The sequence below is a fragment of the Corythoichthys intestinalis genome, chromosome 9 (assembly GCF_030265065.1).
Source record: "Corythoichthys intestinalis isolate RoL2023-P3 chromosome 9, ASM3026506v1, whole genome shotgun sequence".
NCBI lineage: Eukaryota > Metazoa > Chordata > Actinopteri > Syngnathiformes > Syngnathidae > Corythoichthys > Corythoichthys intestinalis.
Genome location: NC_080403.1, coordinates 3,640,208 through 3,664,903, shown reverse-complemented (window position 1 = coordinate 3,664,903; position 24,696 = coordinate 3,640,208). Strand labels below are relative to the sequence as shown.

At 40.3% G+C, this 24,696-nt stretch overlaps 1 protein-coding gene across 2 annotated transcripts in view; it reads left to right on the top strand.

The window, feature by feature from the left end:
* syn2b (synapsin IIb) overlaps positions 1 to 24,696 on the top strand; it is a 186,106-nt gene that overhangs the window by 7,432 nt on the left and 153,978 nt on the right. The window lies entirely within an intron of this gene.

Sequence of the window (24,696 nt, the reverse complement as noted above, 5' to 3'; positions counted from 1 at the left end):
ACTTTGGAGCTAAGTCCCAGCTAGACAGCTAGCTAAGCTCCAAAATGACGATGTCAGACGTCCGTGTATCAGTGTAAACAAAAAAATGTTTTTTGTTTTTTTTTGGGGTGTGTTCAGCGTATTTATTTAGATTTAACAGCATCGGACAGAGATACTTTTAATACATGTTTTTTTCCCTTTTTGCCCAAAGTATATTAAAAAGAAAAATAAATCTTATATTAATATGTATATTCTAATAAATGTTTTTTAAGCACTGCAACAGTAATAATTATTACATAAATAAAATATTCATTCATTCATTTTCCATGCCGCTTATTCCTCACGAGGGTCGCGGAGGTGCTGGAGCCTATCCCAGCTAACTTCGGGCAGTAGGCAGGGGACACCCTGAATTGGTTGCCAGCCAATCGCAGGGCACAAGGAGACACACAACCATTCACGCACACACTCACACCTATGGACAATTTAGAGTGTTCAATCAGCCTACCATGCGTGTTTTTGGGATGTGGGAGGAAACCGGAGTTCCCGGAGGAAACCCACGCAGGCACGGGGAGAACATGCAAACTCCACACAGGAAGGCCGAAGCCCGGGATTGAACCCTTGATCTCAGAACTGTGAGGCAGACGTTCTAACCACTCAGCCACCGTGCCGCCATAAATAAGACATATGAAAGAAAACAATGATTTGTTCATTTGATTTGAACATTTCTAAATAAAATACTGTATTTATTTAACATATATATATATACATATATATTTAAGATGGCACTGATTATAAGACTACCCCCTCTTTTTCAAGACTCGTTTGAAAAAAGGAACACTAAATTTTTGAACACCAAATTCATTTTTATACAGAAAATAATTACAGTACATCCGAAACAAATGATTATAAAAATATATTTGAGAGAAAAAGCCTCATTTAAATCTTAATATCTGAATATTTAAATATGTAAACTAAAGTGCAATCCCATTCGTAAATGAATGGCTTCTGGTTTTTTATATGTAAATAAACCAATCTATTGTGATAAAACGACAAAATTGCAATAACTGTATTAACCATCAAAGTGAAGTCTAACTGTAACTGTAGTCCTGAAACAAATCTGAATAAGGAAAAACATTGCTATAAAAAATTGCAAACTGGTTAAACTTGAGAGTTGCTGAGATCTGTCATGATAGAACATCGCTTCAAGGATATCTGGCACCATCTAGTTTCGTGAATGGGGAGAGTAGGTGAGATCTGTCATGACAGAACATCGCTTCAATGATATCTGGCGCCATCTAGTGTCGTGAATGGGTATAATGTCTAGACAGCGAATATAAGACAACCCCTTCTTTTTCAGTCTTATTTCAATGCAAAAAACACTGTCCTATATTCAGGCCAATATGGTTTTTCTAAAAATCCACAGTAGACTGAGGGCGCAAAGTTTGAAGCGCGATTTAGCGAAGGATTACTGTACTGTATTCAATGTTTTGACAAAAAATAATCAAAAAGTGACAGTTATCAGGCCTGCCGGCCAGTGTTCTATCATATGGGGATTCCTTGTCGAAGTAGTATTCCCACTGTTGATAGCAGCTTAATGTTGATCATGTTGTGACATGGTTATTTAGATATATTATAATATTAAATATTTAGATACTCCCACTATAATGTCAATAGTATTTCTTCAACAATAAACACTATTAAAGCCCAGGCGACCCACATGTTTACTGCGTATCAGACAACGTTAACGTCCTAATGCTATTATCTCGCAATATCACCAATATTCTATTGTAGTCTTTCGTGCATATACCTAATTGTTTACAGTATTTAGCGGACAAAAGGCACTATAAAATGAAAAGGGCGTGGTTCTCGTGCGCATGCTCTGTTGCGCTTTGGATATCAACTCAACTGGGATACTCATTCGTCAGAAAACCGGCTCTACCAGTGAGGTGTCCCTTAATTTCAGGGAGTTGTTGCTAGGCTGCTACTGAGGTGTGTTAACACTCCTGTAATGGCGGACATCACTAGAATGCGAAGTCCACAAATCTCTACTTGGATTAGTCTATTACAGTCACAACTAATGCCATCCCTACTTGACACGTCCCATCTATAGTGCCGATTAAGCGCTAACAAAACGCAAAATCAGGGCTTAAGCACTCAGTAGGAATCTATCTGAAAATGACAGCAGAGTTGAAAAAGAACATGCTTTACAGACAGTGCGTTCTTACATGTTGTCCATTTCTTGCCAGCTCCATAGTGGAAAAAACCTAGAGTAGACATTCTAATTCAAGTAAATTATTGGAATTCAAGTTCAGTTATGTCTGGCAGTAATGAACAACCTTGTATGAAATATTTTCTGTGCTTCCTCGGGTGCTATATTTAAAATTATAGGTTTTATTCACTTGGCAGACCCAAACTGACTTACATTTAATCCCCACAGAGTTTGAAAAGGTTAGTCTGGAGCTTTAACAGCCAACAGCTGAATTTGTGTTGTAATGGCACTCTTCTGACATTCTTGCAGGCGTTCATCTCACTGATGGGAAAAAGCTTTTAGCCAGGGTAAAGAAGAGACTTTGGACAATCTTTCCCACTGGTTAATGACCACTATCATACATTGCTTAATGTCTTCCAACCCAATTCTACAGACGAACATAATCTTTTAATCATTGCTACAAGGTGAAAGTGAGCCCGCAAAACCAAATGATACCGATATTTTCTGCCTAAATACAGTATAATCTCAGTCTCTCGGCAAAATATCGACTGTGCCATTAAAGTGGCTTTTTATGTGCGTGGTTCAAAGAGGGAGGAGGAGGATGCAGGAACGAGTGTGTTGAGCAGCATAGACGCGCAGTTACGTAACACAATGTGAGCTCATGTTGATGTGACGGTAAAGACAGTATCCAGGGATGTTCAAGGTGATTCTTGCACAGAAAGGGATGATTAGCAAAAAAAAGGGGGTTGTCTTGGGTAAAAATATATATATTGCATGTCACGCCCCCACCCTTGCCTCTGGTTGCCTTTCATCGGGAAAGTTGCTCTGTGTGCCTCTTCAGAGAGAGACTACTGCTACTGCTGCGGGTTCAGGAAGTGATGAAGTAATGCGATAAGACGTGGTGATTCAGCAGTTTCGGCCCAAAGGCCACATCTGTTCTCTTCCCTTTGCTCTCCCAAATAAGGACGGCACATCCCCTTTTTACACATCTTTGTCTCTGTTGTATTTCTGCCTCTGATTTATGTTTCTGCGTCAGCAGCTGCGTGCTGTGCACATTGATGGCTACCAACTGTTTTGGAAGGTTTCATGGCAAATTTTGCATTTTCACTGCAGTAGAAAGTTGAGTTTGGAAATGTTGTCAATCAGCAAAAACAAGTAAGGTGTAGCGGTGGATCTGTGCGATTCGGTGGCGGCGAGTTGAGTTGGTGTGTCGTGCGTGTTAGCCACTTGTGTGTCTAGTCTGTGTGACCCGGAAACCGCACGTCAAAGTGTTTCTCCCTGTGGCGGATACCACTCCTACCACAGTGGAGTGTTCCAAAATTTCGTAAAATTATTATTTATTTAATTTTTTCATTCACCGTGTCAAACAGCAGAACAGGACAGGTTTAAAAAAAATAAAAATAAATGCACATTAGTTGATTTATTGTCTGATGTTAATGTATGTATTTTTTCCCATATGTTGTTATATAATCACTGGAAGTCCCGGAGTTTTTTTTTGGCTATAAAGAAATACGAGAAAGGCATTAAATGACCCCGAATCCAAACTGACTACATGGCTTTGTCAAACAATAGACCGCTCAAACAAGCAATCAAGCAGCCTAGGTGTGAAGGGGGTTTTTCACTCTGGATAGCTGCAATTAGCATCTTGAATATTTGCAAATCCAGACTTGTTAACTCCTCGGTTAGTATAAAAATGATGAGAGGGCCATGTGGCATGGAACTACGACTAGCATCCAGAACTGTAGTGAAGGAGATAGTACCTTTTCTAACCTGTCTAACTGTTTGCATTACTCTAACACACTTAATATAATTAATCAGGGAATAGTATTGTTTCTCGTTTGTACTGTATGACTTTGTATTACTCTAACATACCCAATATAAAATAAATATCACTTATACCATAGTTTAATTAAAACAAGCAGAATATAGGGCATAAGAGATAAACAACACCTTCTTATCACAGAAGCCCAGTGCGTACATCATAAAACGAACTGAACAAGATTGACGCTGACAAGCCCGCGTCTGCACAACCAAGCCTCGCAATCAGTTCTGCCGGACAGTCCACAAAAAATGGCAGGACGGTCTGTCCTAACATGAGGAACACAGGAGAACATCTGATATCCAACTGATAATGCGACTGACAAGACTCCAAGAGCCCCTTTGACGCTGAAGTGACAAAACACACGACCCTCGTTGCCTGGACAACAGTAACTCCCAAATCCTCCTGCCCAATCCACAAACAGACAATACGCCCCCCCCCCCAAGTGAGAGCCTTCAAAAGACTACATTTTTAACTAAGCGTTGTCATTTTTCCCAGGAACTTTTGTTGACGTATGATTGGGTGACCTTGCCTCCCCGCCTGAGTGTTTCTGCTTCGCCTTACCGTTTTGATCTCTGTCGACCTGAATAAATTGCCAACTTGTTTTCGGTGAGCCTTCTTTAAACCTCTCAAGAAGGAGTCAGTACAAAGCAAGGGCGTAAGTTTGCATAGGGACAGTAGGGACATACTGTAACACTACCGACTTCTCAGGATGCTCAAATTGTCCTCACCAACCATTAAGCAACCTTATTTGCATTATAAAATGAGTTCAGTTATACAGGTGATTCAGATTGTCTTCCCATATGTTGTAAGGATAGAAATGACCCGACCATTATTGAGTAAATTACTTTCGATAGCTCCAGACTTATTTTTATCCCTTATCACTTGCTGAATGTGCAAGTCCATTTTTCCCCTCAAACGCACATTTTGATTGGCTGATGACTAGATCCCCCTCATTCACACAATCCTGATAGAAATGCATGTCAACATGCCGCCTTTTCCGCCCCCTGTAAAGAGGAAGGATATTAGAAGTTTTTTTGGCCAGCAGCAGCAGCAGCAGCCACTGTAAGTAATGTAAAAAGACCTCAATGTTGTGGAGGTGGGGAACACGCCGCTAATTTTGTTACGGCATAACATTAAACTGTGTGAACATGCTAACCTGTAAAATTTGAGTAAAAAGCTGCTTGGAGAGGTGTCTTGCTGTATGTTTTTTTACTGTTAACATTAACTCAAATGTGCATTTTGTGCATTTGTTCATGAATTAAAATGTATTTTCTACATCATTTATAATAAAATACAGTATATATTTCTATTTGTAACTTATGCTCATTTTCCTAACCCCCCCACCCCCGACGCCAAAAAACACAAAAACACAACCACTATAAATTTCCTTTATATGAAGCAAGCATTCTGAAAAATGACTTTCCCCCTTGAAAATATTTTTAGCTTTTTTTCATTTTTACGTAGGAACCAGCTATTTTTGAGAAATGTACCCAATCTCTTTAGTCTTATTAATGTCCCGTCCCCAGCAAATATTGTACATGCAGTTATACTGTTATAGGGTCCCTACCAATGTTGAGACCAAACCTACGCCCTTGGTACAAAGGGTTAAGACTAAAGTGAACGTGCAGAGTTTGGCCTTCCGGCTTGTTGGATCTGCGCCAGCACGGGTCCTGCCCGGCGGTTTGGCTGGCGCAATTCCGGCAGTCTGGCTAGAAGGTCAGATTCCTTCAGTAGCTAAACCAGAAAATTGAGTGTTAGAACATCTGGGACAAATCCCATCAAGCTCCTTTACTTTGTCTTGACAAGTCCAACATTCAGTTGTCAAGGTTCACGGTTTGTTATGTTGAAGCACACAATGACCAAAGAACTTTCCACAGCAGCTCAAACAGCTGTTTTGTCCCAGCAAACACAAGCTTCGGTATACAGTACATACGTTGGCAAACTGCAGCTTTTGGAAAATGTAAAAAGGTTGTCCGCCCGATTGTCTGCCTGAGCGTTCCACTGTCCGACAAAGCCAAGGCACCCCTGCCCTGCAAACACTCAAGATGCCAATTGAAGCAATCCAACCCTGTGGTTTTGCGAGTGTGAATAGGAATGACTAATGAGAAACTCAATGCTCACAAAAGATATGCTGATTAGGGTCAGATGACCCTTCTCTGGATACAAAAAGGATTTGTATCAACTGACCCACCTTTGGTAGTTCTATTTTATTGAGAATGTTTGGTTAATTTTTTGTCATACCTCCCTCAGGTAGTCGTTAGTAGAGTCCGCCTTGTTTTAAACGGCCACAGAGATGTGTCTGGATGTCAATTTGGTTGAAGCCTATTGATATGTTGACCTCTTTATGTTGGGCCCAAGATATTTTGTTTAACAGTTTTTTTTGTGTGTGACTTTATTACATTTCACCTAAGTTGAAACACCATTGTCCTTGTGTATGTTAGGTCCACCTTATCCCCAAAACACAATATGCCCCACATTAGTTCCGTGGGTAAAACATATACAGAGGGTGTCGTGATCACTCCAAGGGTACCAGAAAGATTTGAGGAGGAAGATAAGGCTGTTTATTATTCCTTAGTTCACATCACTGCAACTGTCTTGATCTTATTGAAGGTGTTTACAGCGCTTTTTAGTCAAACGTGGAGTCTGAAATGGTCCATCCAACCATTTTGTTTGACATACCTGACCGGAGCCCAGCTGATTTTGATGGATGGTGTAAGGGTATACAGTCATGATCCCAGTCAATCACCGGGTACACCATTGACATCATAATGTATTGACAGGATATGGGGTGTGGGGCCGATTCACAGGGGGCCTATCTCTCTCAAAGCTGACCGAGTGGAAACACAAAGAGCTTTTTCCCTTGAAAATTCTTGTGAATAAATGCTTAACCCTTTAACACCGAACGTGTCGGCAGCGACGCCTTTACGCATATCGTCTTTGAAGCTTCGTCACGCTGTAATTACGTCACCCACGTGCCGCTGGTCGGTCTCATTTGAAAGTGCGGAAGTTAATGTCCACACCAGTTTTTATTTGAAGTCAATCGATCAAGAAAAACGGGAGATAATGCCATTTGAGTTTTATAGTTTTATTGCACTCATAAATATGCATTCAAACGCTGCATGGACCATGTATCAATCTCTATATTTCCATCATTTCTTGTCCTTTTTCAAAACCAAAAGCAGCAAAAAAGACTACACATCCCAAGAGCCGTTCTGATGTCAAGAAGGACGAACCGAATGTGATCATTTTTAATAAATTTCCGAACGAGGCGCCAACTAATGAAAGGGAGGCAAGCAACGGCCGGTTGGTTTGAGCGAGCGACTTTGAAACGTGCAGAATGAATATAAAACTACATTTAGCGCAAGCTAATGCATTATTTCATTAACTCAAGGAGGAAGATGAGCAGTATTTGTCGTCTTTTTCTTTGCATGAGTCGGCGTCTCGGCAAATAGAAGTGACGGCAGCGCGCAAACGGCAAAAGAGTAGGCTGTGTGACGTTGTGTGTGTGTGACGCAGCTCCGTGACCTGTTCAAGCTTTAGTGAGTGCGCAAAAGAAAAAAACATTTATTTGGTCGCATTCCTGAAAATTTTGAATTCAACTGAACTACTTGTCAATATTTTTTAAAATATTTTTTTTCAATGTTATATATATTTTTTCTTTACTATAATCTTTTCAATTTTTATGTAGATGTGTGTTCGAGAAGCTTGATTGCATGTAGGTATATACTTTTGATACGGTGATGGGTACAACACCTAACTTCACAAAGAGATATCCTCCAAACCCTTTTTGTGTTAGATGATATATATATATATTTTTTTCTCACTATTTTACACTGTATACAACCTGTTTTGTATAAGGCCAAAAACGCCAATGACCATACCTGCTGTTTGTGTTAAATTGTCAAACATAAAACTATTCAATCTTATTTTTTTCTATTGAATGTTTATCCTAACAAGTTGAATAAATATGATCAAGCTTCAAAACGGTTGGTCGCGCATGTTTGGTTGTCAGTGGGACGTCAACATTACAAATTTTGAAAAAAGATTTTGGGATTTTTTGTCTTTTTGGGTCCAAAATGTAGATTAAAATTGGTCAGTGAAGAAAACAACAGTTTGGACATGAAGTTCAAGGTGTCCTGAAAAAAGGGACCCAACTTGGTCATTGTAAACAATTTTTTCTTTGAAATATAAAGGCAACATCAAATGCATGCAAATTCGGCCAAAATAGGCTTAGGTGTTAAAGGGTTAAATCCCTGAATTCTGTATAGATATGGACGTAAAACAGTCTCGATTCTAGGTTAAAAGCAAAAAAAAAAAAAAAAAAAACATGCAGATAGAATTCATTTTACGTAAATAATGCGAACTATGAGGCTAGTCCGTAAGGAAATTAGTGGCCGCCATATGTAACCAAAGAGCTTTTTCCGTTGAAAATTGTTGAGAAGAAATGCTTAAATCACTGAATTCTTGATAGATATGGACGTAAAACAGTCTGGGTTCTTGGTTAAAAGCAAGGGAAGGCGTGGAGCAGTGAATGGGGAATGTGTCATGTCAATACATTATTGAGTTTCTTCAATTCTTTTTGCATGTGAGGGGAACTTGCGTTAACCCAGATATGCAAACCTTGCACAGTGATGTTTCAATGGAGATCCAAATTCAATACGTTGGCTGTGAAGGAGATGTGCTAACACATGTTCCACCATACGGCTTTCAATGGTGTGAGTAATCATTCATTTAACTCAGCTGGACTCATACAACCAGTGGTGGATTCTTTCCCACTCTCCGACAGCAAACTATGATGTTAGGATCTATTGTCAACAAGGATTGACTGCGGACCATTGTAAGGTTTAGTCTGCCAATCAATCCCAAAGCAAACTGAAAATGTCGAGCATGCTTGTGACCAGTATTGTCAATCTTACTTTAAAAAAGTAGTACAAATTACTTCTCGCCAAAAGTAATTGAGTTAGTAACTCAGTTACCTCATTGTAAGAGTAATTACATACTTAGCAAAGTAAATGACGTTACTTTTCATATTCTACTGTACACGTTATTACATTAAACATTCTATAACTTCTTTCACATCAAATATGATTTTGTTAACTATTTTAAGAATAAAAACACTATATACAGTATTTTAGAACATTTGGAATTTATTTGGATCAAATATATTACAGTTTATTGAGTCAGCACAAACATAAACTTCTTACCATAAACCAGCGAAAATCTCTCACAATATAAAATATTGAAAATGATTCAAGTTTGGGAGGACTACCTTTTCCCTGGCTCGTCGCCATTATCGCTGTCTTGTTGTGTTTGCCAGAGCGTGTAGTGAAGCAGGGCATGATCCGCCCATCCAGCCAATCATGATCGCCTTTGCAACGGCATCACCAACCCTTTCCTCCTCCTCCTCCCACTCTTCTCCCTCCAGCTAAGAGCAGCTAGTGTGTGAGAAAATCAGCTGTTGACAACTCGCACTTCATTCAACCAAATTGTAGTAGCGGGCCCCTTCACATCCTCGGTAACGGCGTTGCAAAGATGGGTAACTTAATTAATTAGATTACTCACTACCGAAAAATATTACGCTGTTAGAAACGATGATATACTCTAACGCCGTCTTTAAAACACTGCCCGTGACCCTGCCCCCTTTTTTTTTGAGTCATTTCAAGTAATTATGTTTTGGTCTTTTGCCATGGACTAAAACAGACCATTTATCTGCAAGGTCATGTGTTTTCTCTTTACGTTAAGGTAAAGTAAACGTTCTGCAGCAATGGTTTGAAACGATCACTGTGGTGCTCAGTCATGGGTTGAAATAGTTTCACATTAGCCCACAGCAATGTACTCTATGTGACCTAGCTTCTATTCCTGATGTTTACCACACCCAAGTTGCTGCTTTGTGTCTTGTCAACATGCAGCTTGGCAAATCCCAGTCTCATTTTTTGATCAACAAATCAATTTCAGTAGGTTTATCTTTGCTTTTGTTGTGTTCTATTGCATATTCATTATCATAGAATATATAAATTTTAAGTATTGTATTTTATTTTTATTTATTTATTTTTTTAAATACTGTATATACAAGTCAATAGGTATCTGCACTTTGTTGTAATTGCTTGTATATTGGCTGTACGTCTTTGGATGTTATATTGGAACCACCCTTCTTGCTTTTGGTAAGTTACAGTTATTGTTGTTGGGAAGTAAAGATGGTTGGACCACTCTCCATTTGCACAAAAAAAAAACAGCAAATTGTATTTTTTTTGTGATTGGTAGCCGTTATATATCCTATATATTAAATTAAACAGTTTTAAATTAAGATGGACAGGTATTTATTTTATTCTAGATTTTTTAAAAAATGAAAATACTTAATAATACTTAATTACTGGTTTCCCAATGTGCTTATATCACTCAAATATGTACCTAATTAATTCAGGTTTGAGTCAAACAATAAAAAAAAAGATCACTTTACAAATATAAAAAAAAAAAAGACCTAAAGGCTAATAATTATCACGCCGGTTGGCTCTACCAATGAGGTGTCCCTTTCAGGGAGTTGGCAATCCTAGCTCCAGCACCCCCGTGACCGCTGTGAGGATGGAAAACGAATTAGAGGCATTCCATCTTGTTAAAAGAACACTTACCCTAGGCTCTGATACATTGCCCCTTTAAATGTTTTCCAGTCCCACTACTTATTCTGTGCTTTGCATTTGCTCCCAAGGGCCTGGGTCACTCGTGAACCAATGTTTGTTGCTAAGTCAATAGTGCACTGACTAACTAATCAGCATCAATTAAGGCTTTTATCCTCAAGGACTGCTGTAGCGATCCTACCCGCTATTTGTGTACCTTTAGCTCCTCTACTAATTTTGTAAGTGATGAGAAGTAGCCATTTCACATTCTCACGACTGTGCTTTGTTTTCAAATTTGCCCTCAGTGACTTAGAATAATTATTGAATCAAGGCACATATTAAAAAATCTTAGCGCTCACCAAACACAAATGTCGCATAAAGTATGAACAAGAGACCTAAATAATGATCATCTCCACTCAATTTACAGAAAAACTAATGCATGAACAGAAATAGGTGGATAGAGCAAAAGCATTGTTTTGTCTGTCCTTATGTGTTGCTCACATGGATTGATAGACAAAGATGCATTATTTTTAGTAAGTTAGTTAATTAATAATCCTTATTACTTAAGGTGGACCGATACCGATATCAGTCTCGGCAGTGTGGGCCGATCAGGCCCAAAATGGTGGTATCGGTATTGGCGAGTACCCACAAAGAGGGCGCCGATACCATTTACTGGTCCAGTATTATAACACTTGACCGCAGCCTTTTTTTCTCCTGACACTCACTATACTCTCTGCTCTGTGATGACACGTGATCACTTTGCATGCCAAACAGCTATCGCTATTGGCCTGCTCCAGACCAATGCCGGGGCAGCTTTTTTATATGTAGGAAAAACAAACTCCGAGAGGAAAATGTCAGCTATCTGGACATATTTCAGTTTATAATCTCCGTCGAGTACAATAACTTCATGCAAGATTTGCGGCTTGAAAGTTTCGAGAGGTAGAGTTAAATTGGCCAGTTTCAATACCTCGAACCTGATAAAACATTTGAAGACGAAGCGTAAACGAACACAAAGAGTTTGAGGCTACAACAGCAGCAACTGCTACTGAGAGAAAGATCAGCTCACTTCGTCTACTTTACTTTTATTGCCTTTCACTGAAAGAAATAATGCAGTAATTTGAGACCTGTTTCAAAAGTAGAGTTGACACCTTTCAGAAATAGAAATAAGGGACACCCCCCTCACGCCCAAAGCCGTATAGGCGATGAAAAAAAGGGTCATCCCCAAAACTCCTAAAATTGACAGAAATGTATCTATTTATATATATATTTATTCCGTATTGGTTCAACACGAAGCACAACTTTTAATTTCCAATACGGAACGATTCCTTATTTCAAAGGACGGTGGGCAAGCCTATTCAAAAGTGTTGTAGGAGTAAGCAAAGTAAGCTAAGCTAAGTGGCTAAGTGTGTGTTGCTGCTCGTGCACAGAGATGGGGGCTAATGAGAGACAGGAAGCTGTGGTCAATTATTATTACTTATAATTTCATGAAAGTTGCACTGTTTGGCCTTGGAGAGCCAAAACTCAGGGTTTAAAAAAGTTTATTCATTCATTTTATTTTTACTTTCTTACTGTTGGGCTAGTATTATACATATTTGAATTTCACAAATTTAGCACTATTTTGGCCTTTGAGAGCTAAAGGTTTATTGAACTATTGTCACCCATACCAGGTATGCAAATAAAAACTTCTACTGGATTCACTTTGTATATATAGATTTCAAACAAAGTGGTATCGTTATGGTATTGGTATCGGCAGATACTGCACAGCCGGGTATCGGTATCGGGCCAAAAAATGGTATCGGTGCAACACTATTTATTGCACACCTGATTGGATCTCACGGTGCACTAATATCACGTACAACACTGTTAGTAAGCATTTCGACTGTCATTGACCTGACGTGGGTAGTAACGTGTTTACATTTACTCCGTTACATTTCCTTGAGTAACTTGTTGAGAAAAATATACTTCTTTTTTTTTTTTTTTTTTTTTAAACCTGTCCTGTTCAGCTGTTTGACACAGAGAATGGAAGTCTAAGTGCCCGGATTCTGAACAGTTTTAATGTTTCACATGGAGAGTCTGACATACTCCCATTGTGATCCTTCAAAATACCTTTTTATTATGACAAAGCAGCGAACAGGAAGGGATTATGGGGGGACAGAAGAAAAGAAATACAAGAGAAGAAAGAAAAGAAACACATAAACAACAACAAGAAATACATTGAACATCTAAACTAGTTACTAATATGCTGGTGCTATCGTCAGCGAGATGTATTTCCGGTTTACACCATGTGGGGGCCAATTGGCCAGTGAAAGAGGAGAATGGGGGTGGGGGTGTCTATAAGACTATAAGCTAAGTGATTGAAAGGGGTAGAGTGTACACAAATCAGTTCTGTGATCTAGAACCCAGTAATCGTGTGAATCTCTTATGAGTGTAAGCCCGTTGGCGACCAACCCTACGCCGCCGCATCGCCAATCCCGGCACCAGAACCCCCAACCCGAGCATGCCCTCTCACATCCAGCAGCACGCAAGCCCCACCGGGCGCGCGACAGCCACGCAGACGGGCGGAGAAACCGCGCGGGCGCCAACCCAGGGCCACGGCCCCCACCCAGCCAGCCCGGGGAGGGAGGGAGGGAGGGCGGGCGGGGGGGTGGGGGGGCCATGCGCAGCCCATCCCTCCTCCCGCCGCCCAGCAAAGGAGCCACCGTCCCCCCCCGGGACCCAGGGTGGTCCCCCGGGCCACACGCGCGCCCATCAACCGGCCTTCAGGGATGGCAGGAGGGGACGCATCACCAACCCCACGCCTACACCCACCCCCGCCCGCCCACCCGGGCCACAAGCCACAACCACAGCCCCCCAACCGGCACGGCACGCCACGGGACCCCCAGCGGCCCACCAAGCCCCAGGCAAGGCAGGGTCCCCCGCCGGTGCAGGCGACACCCCGCTGATACACCGGCGCCCAGCCAGCGACCCGCGACGGAGCGCAGGGCGGATGCCCAGCCAGAGAAGAGAGGGGAAGGCGGAGGCAGGAGAACGCCCAGGAACTGCCACGGGGCGATGCAAGATCGGAGACCCGACCCCCCAACCCACTCCCGCGGCCGGCAGCCGAGGCAGAGGGGAGGCCACACCCCGGGAGCCACGCCATATAGAAAAAGTGTGGGACCCACCTACCACCCTATTACTGTGGCTGCCAGGTTCCCGACTGGCAGCCATCACCCAGCACCGTGATGGGGGTGTGAGGGGAGGGTAGTGCAATGTATGCATTAAAATAGGAGAGCTTGGCTTGGGGCAGTGGGACCGCAGCATGGAGTTTCTGTCCAGCCGCCCGTCCCACCGCCCTTTGCCGGAGCTCTCCTGTGGAGTATGATGTGTGTGGTGCATTTAAAAAAGGTGCAGGGATGGCGGGGCCTGTGGTGAGGAGGCAGCCGTGAGGCCCCCCCCCCCAACAGGTCCCAACCATCCCACAACCTTGGTGTGTGGTGCATTATTACAAATATACTTCTTAGAGTAGTTTTACCATGCAATACTTTTTACTTTTACTTGAGTAGAATTTTGAAGAAGAAAACGTTCTCTTACTGTCCTACTTTGAGCTACGCTAGTAGTCGTCGTTTTCCCTCTTTATTCTACATATTGGCTTTATTTTTGCCAGAGATACCGGCAGTGGTTGTCTATGTTTCACCAATGAGACGTCGCAACAACAACCACATGACTTAATTATATCAATCAGATGTAACAATGTTTTTCTCAACTAGAGGATGCTCATGCTCCTTGGATGGTTGATGTTTCAAGTGTACTCCACAAATGCTATTTTTAGACCGTGACGTCGCCATCGTAATGCGGCAGAGGATCGTTATAGACACGCCCTTGCATACAATCCATATTATTTCTGCTTGTTTTCTCTGGTAATCTTTCAAAAAAGAACATGCTGATCAACACTGCTGCTATGGAACTTGTAGAAATGACTCTAGCCATTATGACATATGAAGGATTTTTTCTTCATATGTTTCCCGATACCAAAAATTGGGAAGAAAAAATGTGAAGAATGGATCAACTTACGCAGACGTCCAAAAGACCAATTTAACGGTAACAAGGTGAAGCCATTCACATTTCATATGATATAAACATTTTGTTGGGGGCGTGGTCCTACAGAGGACGAAGAGGTAAGCCATTTTGACATTTTTTACTTGTTTTTTAGCGTGACGTTTTACCGTGCTGCTTCTGTCTGACAATGAATGACCTGAAAAAAATTAAAATGGTATCTGACTGCCACTGTTACCTTTTCTGTTGTAAAAAAAAAACAACTTTAGTAAGGTGGATGTGTAAATAAATTATAGAATTAAGATTTGTAATTAATGAAAACATTTAAAAGTGTTCATTGGCTGTCACTTAGTAGCATTTGCGATCGCTGCACAAAAATAGCAATGTAAATTAACCCCAAGAATGGTCAGAGACGTAAGACAACCAGAGGATATAATATTTAAGAAAGACAGGGCATATGGTGGTAAAGCATAGATTGTTGAAACAGGAGAAGGTCATCGTCAGTGGAGTAAGGCAATGCACACAAGAAAAAGGTGTCGATAAAAAAGCTAACTGTGGATCAGGTCGACTCTTTTTCCCGTCTTTTTCAGCCCTCGACACTCAAGCCATCTCTTTAACTGAACATTTGCATGTTCTTCCACATCTTTACCAGTGAATTTGGCACCATTTTTGGACAGAATTGGTAGGTTTAGCTCAGTAAACATCTCCTTTGTACACTATTTCCATTCATTCCATTTACTATTAGGGACAAACGGGAGGTTTACCCGCCTAGCCACAATTGCTAACGTCATGAATATTAATGATCAAAAGTGACGTGTTGCTTGCGGTACGCCATTCGATGATTTTTCGTGTAATCTTTTTGGCCTAATATGGTCATGTATAGTATAGTACAATAATAACAGTTCATATAGTTGAAGTAGTACTGAGAAAAAATATACCATTAAAAATTTCAGACATTGTAAGCAGTTACTCACAATGTTATTCATTACTTGAGTATTCTTTTTAACCAATACTTTTTTACTTGTGCTTGAGAATAATTTTGGATGGCTACTTTTACTTGAGTAATATTATTTAGACGTAACAGTACACTTACTTGAGTAAACATTTTGGCTACTCTACCCACCTCTGTCAGTGACTAACTAGCTAACATGGCGGTCTACGCCTTTACTCAGTGATCGTGTAACATGACACCCAAACAATTCAAACAGGCAAAATGTATTCTGTGGCGCTGGTTTAAATAAGGTCAAGTGTGCATTGTGACGGATCCATTTTCAAAAATATGTGCTCTATTTCAGGCATATTTTTCCCAAGACCTTTTGGTCACATTCTTCATTGTAGCTGTGAGCTTTTTGTCATTGGACTTTGGAGGTCACCTCACACAATTGTAAACCAGCGTTAAGTACTCTTCTTGATAATCACTGCAAAATAGGTTGATCCAACAATGAGTAGGGTCATTAGAGGAGCTCAGTGGAAGCACACATGCCAGATACTGATTTTCTTTTATTCTAATGTATAAACTGTCTGACCTTTTGCTGATTGTTAGCTTTTGGATGAACAGACCTCTTCATTTCCCCTCCATTATATATAGCGCCACAAGGAGGGAGGAGGGAGCTTCAAATACAGTAGATGGATTTATTTGCTTCACAAAAAGCTGTGACTTATTTTTTGTGGCAATTGAATTAATTTTAGCGGATCTCAGGTTTCTGTCAAGTAGGATAGACTAGTCATAATGGCATATAGAGGTATCTTGGCAGTGAATCATTGTAAAGAAGTGTTGAATTGACAGATTGACCTTTTCCCCATCTCACGGTTTAAAACATCTGGCAAAGGGCAACCTTTGGTGGAACAATAAGAGGCATTGTTAGGCTTTTTGTGTGGGTGCTCTGCAGATAAACCAGTTACCATGAGTGAGGAGTAAAGATATCGAAAAAGGCCATAAAGCATACCGATTGGCCTCGCAACCACTAGTGTTACCATGGCAACCAGTCTTTCACCTAACTTGACACCTTTTTGTCGTCGGAAGACCTTCCAGGTGATTGAACATTAAATTGTTGGTCAATATCTCCGAGAACAACAACATTTTCGTGAGTGCTGCTTTCGTTTTTGACATTTTGGCAACGCTTTTATAGGTCAATCTTAGGTCAACCAGCCCCCATTTTGATTAAAAATGGCTAAAAATTTTCCATTGATGACATCAGATAGCCCCCTTTTATTGCAAGATGGACCCGAAATAGTGCCGTTTGTGCTGTAAAAATTTGTGTTTGTGTTGCTATTGTTTTATGGTTATCGAGATATTAATTTCGAGTGATGATGTCTATCACAGCCAATGTTGCGCGCGCATGCGTGCACATACTCAGCACACAAGAAAATCAATGCGGCGCACAAAATAAAATTCAATAGAAGTGTATTGTAGTGTCAGTGGGACTACTGTCTGTCAGCACCGCAGTAAAGTGTCAGCGCGATGCTCCAGTTTGTGCGTTCGATAAGGCAACGCGACTAGGACAATTATTGGCGCCGCTTAGATGTGTCACCGCGACACTCCTATTGGTGCATTCGATACGGCAACGTGACACTCCCTTTGGTGGAGAAAAGCGAGCTTGACTCCTTGCTGATGAAGCAACATTCTGCTCCCAAACTTTGTCAGCGCTACAGTATTAATTATTATCTATTTACACTGAGAACAAGGAAATTTAACTAGTTTAAAGGAGGTGTGTTTTTGCAGTGTAGCTGCTTAGATATGGAGAGTAGGAATCTTGAGTGTCTTTATTGTATGAACAGTTTAATGTGGGAGTTTGATATACTGTACTCCCATTGTGTTTGTTCATTTATTAACTCACTCATGCCACAACTGGACATTACCCTGGCCAAAACAGGACTCTTCATATGGTTTAAGCAAGACTCTCATATATAACATAGTACACATCTCATGAACAACGAGATTTTGGTCTTTTTCACTTTAAGTGGGCCAACGCAATTACCGTAATTTTGGGAATATGAACCGCTTGCCTGGCACGGCCAGACTGTTCTCCCTGTATTTTTCAAACACTGAGAGAAAAGTCTGGGAACCAGCCCATTAACGGCCTCTCGAGCAGGTACAAAATCAATCGACAAATCAGATTGATTTATTTGCGTGACGTGTTCTTAACGAGCAACATCAGTCTTGCACGTCGGAAGTCGTCTCCACAACAACACAGATGGTGAACAGGAGAGCCGAGAATATGTTCCAATCCACGGTAAAATCAGTTTTAAATTACCAAAAACACATCGACACGAGTCATTGACAACAGTCTGTCTCGCGCTAGCCATGTTGAATAAACTCCTCTCTCCTCGTATGTTTACTTCCGCACGCAAGTCCCTCATCCTGCCCTCGTCGTTTTACTAACGTCATGTCTGCCCGTCGCTGATTGGTCCACTCCGCTGTCTGTTTGCTGTGGCTTGCTCCGCTCTGGAAATTGTATCCGCTGAATGGTGGCCAGACTCAATAGCTGGAACAGCGGTGAGTCTGGTGTACCAGGCAAATGAACCGCTGCTTTTCCCCTCATTTTTAATCCTGTGTTTTATAGTCCAGTGCAGTTTATTTGTTGATTTATTTGGATTAACAGGTGACACTTTATTTGACAGCGGCGTCATAAGACAGTCATAAAATTGTCTTAATTATGACATGACACTATTATATGTATTAATGAATGCTTATGACAGATGTCATCAAGTGTCATCCAGTAAATTTTATCACTATGTCCAGCTCGAATCTTTTACATCCATTCAAAAGTGAAATCATTTGCCATCATAATTATGACGGTCTTATGATGCCACTGTCAAAGTAAAGTGTTACCAAATACCATAATTAGCAATTAATGAAACAACTAGAACAGTAACTGAAGAAATAATTAGCACAGAAAATGAATTTTGATCGCTATTTACATTTGTAGCGCTGCAATGCATGCTAGGAGGCATGTTGGACAACAACAGTGTTGACAGCAGTTGGCAGCAGAGGTTGATTATCTCCCTCAAGCGAGCAGTGATGGCCAAATGAAGCTTCTTGAAGCAATGAAGATTTGCAGGCAATTGGTTCAAAGCTTCATGGTGGTTCATTTGGTCTTATGACAGTCATATGATGTCATGGTCGAATAAACTGTTAAAGGTTAATATCTTTTGATGTAAATATCCCATAATACAATGAGGACAGCTGCGGCTTATAGTCCAGTGCGGCTTATCAATGAACAAATGCCGTTTTCGTGCCGAATTTGGTGGGTGGCGGCTTATAGTCAAGTGGGCCTTATAGTGCGAAAATTACAGTATATATTAAGAATAAAGTAATGGAAATTGCTGCTGTAATTTCATTCTTTTAATAAGCCATGTAACTTGCTATGATCCAAGGTTTTGAACAGGCGCGATACTGGTGTGTGGCCACCGTGTACACATGTGATGTTGCGCTCACCGTGGTCCGCATTGTGCTCAGGGAGCTTGTGTGTCTGCTCAGACACATGCAAAATTAGAGTGAACATTGCTCACAGCTTTTCTATATCCAACTCCTGTGGCTGACGGAGTGTACCAACTCTCTCAGTAAAAGAGAGGTGCAACTAGCGCAAAAATAACACAAATGAATGGCACCCCTTCAGGTCCATTTTGCAATAAATGGGGTCTTGAGATATTAATTTCGAGTGATGGCGTGACTCGCAGGAAAAAAATATCTGTTGGAAAAATAAGAAACCTTCAGAATCGATCAAAGGTAGAGGGATTCCCTTTCAAGATGACCAAGCCATAGTGCCTGACAACAATTGCATTGATCTAACTAAAACATCAGTCTGGTAGTTGATGTAGTGGACATCGTCAATGATGTAAATGCAATGACTAGCACAAAATACTGTTGAATATTGATGACATAAATACATCGACACTTGCTGACCGTCAATTGTAAACAAGTGTGCACCGCTGAAATGGCGGAGTTCTGGTGCTTGTTCTGGCAGCTTTTAGATTTCTTTCAATTTTATCACACAAACGCGAGCATGAAAACACGGCTAGTTTTCTAGCCTTAGATTGCAGACCTTCACATCTAATTTAGGTCAGCAGTATTGGAAATGTCTGTAGTATGTTCTGGACTGTTTATGCTATGTCTTTGTAGAGGTCTATTTTCTGTTTATGTTTCTAATATCCACCTGGCAGAGCCATAAAGCTATTCTCCAGCTACACTTAAGGTAATTTGTTCTGCTCTGCAGTGGTGCAATGCAATTAGTAGACTGGGGCAAAAGAGATGCTCTCTTGTGCAGGAACATTGTATCTAATTAAGCTTTATAATCTCAGTTGGTTCAGTCTCAGGGGCAACACAATTGTAATTCTGCTTCATGTGAGAAGGGGACAGTCTCCAAATAAAAACACGTTATATTCTAGAACAACAATGCTCTAACATCAGAAAGCACATCCATTAACTCATTTGCTCCCAAAAACGTATAAATACGTTCTATTTTTAATTGTTTCAGTGTCACAAAGACGTATTGATACGTCTTGTACGTTTTTTTCACAAGAGACATCTCTAGGTTCTGATACAACTTAGCTCCAAAGTACAATGCTGAAAATCCATTTTAAAGCAATAAAACTGGCCACTGGAAGGCAGTAGCGCATTTGGTAAGACCCACAAACCGATTCAACGGAACAAACGGTCGGGGCGCCGGTGGAATACGACCGAATAGATGTCCAGGATGCCAGGCGGCGGACGACCGAGCAGTACAACTGGGAGGACACCTGGGATGCCAGGCGTTGGACGACCGAGCAGAACGACTGGGACCACCAGTGCAGCGGACCAAGCCGTTGAGTCGCCGCCGTGCTCGTCCGCTCGCGTCCCCCCTCCAGTGTCCCGCGACTCAGCCGGAAACGCGCACGGCCAAAGCAGTTCCCTCCCAGGAACGCAACATGCCCCACACAATTTCCACAGGCGAACTCCGCCATGAAGCAGTGGTCACCACAAAAGAAAGACAAAAAAAAATACATCTTGATGAGACAGGGAGCGATGAGGGAAAAGTTTACCCCGGCTGTCGCAGCCACAACAGCGTCATCTCTCAGTTCAATAGTTTAGTTATGTGTAAATAAATTGTTACTTTGCTATCAAAAACTCTATTTGTCTTGTTGTTTATGTTATTTTGTAGAAGGAAAACATTATTCCGATGTTTGGGGTGTCACAAAGCAAAAAATAGCTGTGTTAAAGTCAAAGTTTGAAATGTATGCTTTTACAAAAAGCTCCATTTCTGTTTTTTCATAGGAAATTGGAAAGTTGCTCAAACTAAGCTATTTTATAATGCTGATTTCTAAAGAATGGAAAAAGATATGAACTAACTGTTTTTTCCTGCTGAAAGAAGAGAGTCTAATCTTTCTTTTGGTGGGTTCCACGTTTATATAGCAATAGAACAGAATTTTCAGAACAAAATCAGCCCAAAACCAGTAAAACGGCCGGGAGCGAAGGGGGTTGCACAAGTGAAAATGGCTGGGAGTGAATGAGTTAAGAGAATATCTGGCAGAGAGATATCTTGCTACTAATATAAAGACAATATATGACATCTCGATAAAAGCACTTTCTCAACGTTTCCCCAGCTGTAGGAAACTCTAAAATGGGCTTCCAAAATTTTCCTTGCTCAGCCTAAATATTTTTAAGCGGTTTGCTCACGAACGGCAATAAACTATCAGCGTTAACACAAAACCATTAGAGCACCTTGTAAAAATGCTATTATCTTCCCAGCCTCCTATAAATGAGTAAAGCTTTTGGTTTCATGTGCAACAATGCGTAATAAGTGACGAAAAGTGCTACTGTGTGCTTCCTAAAATGCTGTTGTTATGTCAGCATTTCCAAATTTAGTCATGCTGGCAAGTGTGCTGTCTCATTCTTTGGGGCCGTTTACATGGTGACGCTCCAACATTACGACAAATTTCATTTTGCATTTACATGCTTGTCTCCATTCGAACAATGTCGCAATTCAGCGTGAAAACCATGTAGTATTCATGCCAGGCCCTAGAAGGCAGTGCACTGTTACAAGGCGACAGCCAATGGTGTACTTCCTTGACAACAACCTCCTCAGCCCGGAAAACAACATACCCGCCCACACGAAGCAATGGCGTCCACGTTTATTTTTCATTTGCTTCAAAAAAGCACAAAAACACGAACAAAAAATGTATTTAAAAAAACAATTAAAGCCGACGTTCCAGCATTTTTGCTGTTTTGAATGTTACTAGCAGTGACTGCGCATATAGTGATGTGTGCGAGTGCTGACGTCATCGGAGCGAGAGTTTGGTTGCGGGCAGTGTTGTTTTTTGCAGCCCCTTTAATTTTCATCTTAGTCATATATAGATAATAATTTCGTCTAGTCTTTGTCGACATTTACTAAAAATATTTTCGTCTGTAAAATAAATTTATTCTGAAAATAAATAAACAAAGGTTTCCAACTGTTTCGAATGAACATTGACAGTGTTGCAATAGATTACTTGTAAAAGTAATTTCATTACAGATTACTGATTATGTGTCAAACAAGTAATCTAGTTACTTTACTGATTACTTTATGATAAAAGCAACTAAGTTACTTTAAAAGTTATTTATCAGTTACTTTTTACCAATTTTTCTCCCGTTGCTGCTTCAACATAAGAATGACAACAGACAAATGTCCTCACATGTAATTGAATTTTTGTCATGTCTCGGAAGTCTTGTTAATGCTTTGTGTTTTGTTCAAGTCAGATCCTTTTATTTTGGTAGTGGTTTGCCTCCTTGAGCAAACATTACTTCCTGCTCTTGCCAATCAGGCTGATCATGTCCACCTGTGACCTTGTGTATATATAGCCTGCAGCTAACCATGCCCAGTGTCGGTTTGTCTTGTATCCTGCCATGTTCCATGTCACCAGCTCATGTAAGCCTTTTCTTGACTAAGATTTATGTTGAGTTCAAATACCCACTTTTGTTACTTTGTTGATTTTGCCCAGAATTTTTGTATCCAGCAAGTGCTGTGACTTTTTGTTGACTTTGCTCAGAATTGTAGTATCCAGCAAGTGCTGTGAATTTTTGTTGACTTTGCTCAGAATTTTGGTGTCCAGCAAGCGCTGTGATTTTTCGTTCTCTTTTTGAACTCCTATGAACTGAAAATAAATATTTTTGTTTAAACGGAACATTCGTGCATTTGGGTCCTTAGTGAATCCTTGTCAATTTTTAGCATAAGACTTAATCTTCGAGTGAGGATTGAACATGAACAGTGTCAAGATGTTTATAGTGTATATACAGTACAGGCCAAAAGTTTGGGCACACCTCATTCAATGCAATACAAATGATAGTCCCAAACCAATTAAAAAGGCAACAAATTCCACTTATTAACCCTGATAAGGCATACCTGCGAAGTGAAAATCTTTTCAGGTGTCTGTATCTTGAAGCTCATAGAGTGAGTGACAAACGTGTGCAAAAAAGTAATAGAGCATAGGGTGGATACCGTATTTTTCGGACTATACGTCACACCAGAGTATAAGTCGCACCAGCCAAAAAATGCACAATGAAAAGGAAAAAAACATACTGTATATAAGTCGCACCGGACAATAAGTTGCATTTTTTGGAGGAAATTTATTTGATAAAATCCAGCACCAGGAACAGACATGTCATCTTGAAAGGCAATTTAAAATTTACATTACACAATAGAGAATAGGTGTACGGTATGCTAACATTACATGACGCTAGAAGTTAGATCGGGCCTAAAAAATCCAGCCCGACCCGACCGGTCCACGGGTATTAAAGCCTGACGTGGCCCAAGCCCCATCAATTACCTTGATTTGCTTGCCTGAGCTCGAAAAAAACCCCGAAATTTCATATTTTATTGTAGGCATGAGCCCGAAAAAAAAAAAAAAAAAAATATATATATATATATATATATATATATGTATATATACTGGACTGTCTCAGAAAATTAGAATACACAATATTCTAATTTTCTGAGACAGTCCTGTACATTAATCCACCATTTAAAGCAGGGGTGTCCAAACTTTTTGCAAAGGGGACCAGATTTGGCGTGGTAAAAATGTGGGGGGCCGACCTTGGCTGACGTCCTTTACATAGAACAATATACAGGACTGTCTCAGAAAATTAGAATATTGTGTATTCTAATTTCCTGAGACAGTCCAGTATATATATATATATATATATATATATATATATATATATATATATATATATATACGCATATACATATACATATACACATATATATATATATACGCATATACATATACATATATATATATACATATGTTTTATTTGTGAGGACTCAGGAGAAGGAGGAAATGCGGGGATGTGATGCGTGGTTGAGTTTTGTGTGATCACTTTTGTGACGATGCCAGTGCATAAATGCATAATGATAACAAATTAAATCCTCTCTTGTAACGAATTATCCCAGTTAAACAAGACTGTAAGACGGATATTCAATAAACATTTACTAGTATATCTTTTCTATTTGCGTGTCTGTTCTAACAGGCGGATAGTGAATTTGACATTTATTTAAAAAAAAAAAAAAGTTTTCTCAATGTTTAAATAGTCTACATATTTTTTTGATCAAAAGAAATAACGCTGGAAAAGTTTGTTAAATATATTTCTCGTATGAGACCAAAGCGCCACATTCGTTTAAATTCAGCAAAACTGACACAGTTTTACGTATAGCACCTTCAACAATCAATACATCGTTTTAGTATAAATATTTGTATAAATTTTTATTTTACAGAAAAGTTAGCGAGAGAGAAGTCAGCCCGACCAGACCCTAAATAATCACACATAAGTCGCTCCAGAGTATAAGACGCACCATCTGCCAAACTATGAAAAAACTACAACTTACAGTCCAAAAAATATGGTACTTTGAAGAAATAAGCAGGGGTAAAAGCACGCAGCACGTCACATGGGTGACACAACCAGAGACTGCTAGAATGCAGGCTAACTACACATAAAATGTAACCAATTGAGAACATGTGATGAAAACTATTGTGTATTTTCGTCTCATTAGACGAAAACTGGCATTCATCTCGTAATGTTTTAGTCTCCC